Below are 2097 nucleotides of genomic sequence, written 5' to 3' on the forward strand. Positions count from 1 at the left end.
AGGCTGGCTAGACTTTATTGGGCGTTCCATATTGCCCACTAGCAACCGTTCTGAGGTCACCATCAAGAGAGCAGTGATGATCCATTGCATTATGCTTGGAAAAGAAGTGGAGGTTCATCATCTGATTGCTTGTGAGATCTACACAATTGCAAATAAGAATTCCACTGAAGCCAAACTGGCTTACCCAAGCTTGATCTCCTTGCTCTGTAAAGAGGCTAGGGTGAAGATGGGAGTAGATGAATTCATTCCAATTGAACACCCAATCACTAAAAAGTCAATGGAAGGACAAATGCAAGACAACTCTATCAAAAAGAGGGTGCATGAGTTCCTCCCTGAATTTCCTGAAATTGACTACTGGGCCAGCCTAGAAGCATCTATCACCAAGTTGCAAGAAACTATGGAGCAACTTAAGGAAGAACAGCAAAATCAGAACTGCATGCTCTGCAAATTGCTGAAGAAACAAGAGAAGCAGGGGCGTGAACTTCAAGAGTTGAAACGCCAAAAGCTCTCCTCTCAAGTTGAGGGAGCATCCACTTCTCAAAATCAAGGTTGTTGAGTCCTAACTTTGTGATAACCTCTATCATTAGGAGCCTATTTAAATTTTTGTTTTCTATTCCTACTAGTCTCATCTTATATCTATTTTTGAGTATTGTTCTTAATTCATGATTAATAAAATTTAAAGTTCATGTCTTAAAGCTATGAATATCCTATGAATCCATCACCTCTCTTAAATGAAAAGTGCTTTAATCACAAAAGAACAAGAAGTACAGGATTTCAAATTTATCTGTGAAATTAGTTGAATTAGTTTGATGTGGTGACAATACTTTTTGTTTTCTGAATGAATGCTTGAACAGTGCATATGTCTTTTGAATTTGTTTATTTAAGAATGTTAAAATTGTTGGCTCTTGAAAGAATGAAGGAAAAAGAGAACTGTTATTGAGGATCTGAAAAATTATCAAATTGATTCTTGAAGCAAGAAAAAGCAGTGATTCAAAAAAAATATAGAAGAAAAAGAAAGAAATAAAGTTGTGATCCAAGGCAAAAAGAGTGTGCTTAAGAACCCTGGACACCTCTAATTGGGGACTCTAGCAAAGCTGAGTCACAATCTGAAAAGGTTCACCCAAGTATGTGTCTGTGGCATGTATGTATCCGGTGGTAATACTGGAAGATAGAGTGCTTTTGGCCACAGCCAAGACTCATAAAATAGCTATGTTCAAGAATCATTATACTTAACTAGGAGAATCAATAACACTATCTGAGTTCTGAGTTCCTATGGATGCCAATCATTCTAAACTTCAAAGGATAAAGCGAGATGCCAAAACTGTTCGGAAGCAAAAAGCTAATAGTCCCGCTCATCTAATTAGAGCTAAGTTTCTTTGGTATTTTGGAGTCTATAGTATATTCTCATCTTTTTATCTTACTTTGATTTTCAGTTTCTTGGGGACAAGCAACAATTTAAGTTTGGTGTTGTGATGAGCGGATAATTTATACGCTTTTTGGCATTGTTTTTAGTATGTTTTTAGTATATTTTAGTTAGTTTTTAGTATACTTTTATTAGTTTTTAGTTAAAATTCACTTTTCTGGACTTTACTATGAGTTTGTGTGTTTTTCTGTGATTTCAGGTAATTTTTGGCTAAAATTGAGGGTCCTGAGCAAAAATCTGATTCAGAGGCTGAAAAGGACTGCAGATGCTGTTGGATTCTGACCTCCCTACACTCGAAGTGGATTTTCTGGAGTTACAGATACCCAATTGGCGCGCTCTCAACGGCGTTGGAAAGTCGACATCCTGGGCTTTCCAGCAATGTATAATAGTCCATACTTTGCCCGAGATTTGATGGCCCAAACTGGCGTTGCAAATTAGCTTCAGAATTCCCAGCGTTTAACGCCGGAACTGGCATAAAAATTGGAGTTAAACGCCCAAACTGGCATAAAAGTTGGCGTTTAACTCCAGAAAACGTCTCTACACATAAAAGCTTCAATGCTCAGCCCAAGCACACACTAAGTGGACCCAGAAGTGGATTTTTACGTCATTTACTCATTTCTGTATACCCTAGGTTACTAGTTCACTATTAATAGGATCTTTTGACATTGTATCTG

This window comes from Arachis duranensis, chromosome 9 (genome assembly GCF_000817695.3).
Source record: "Arachis duranensis cultivar V14167 chromosome 9, aradu.V14167.gnm2.J7QH, whole genome shotgun sequence".
NCBI classification, from domain to species: Eukaryota; Viridiplantae; Streptophyta; class Magnoliopsida; order Fabales; family Fabaceae; genus Arachis; species Arachis duranensis.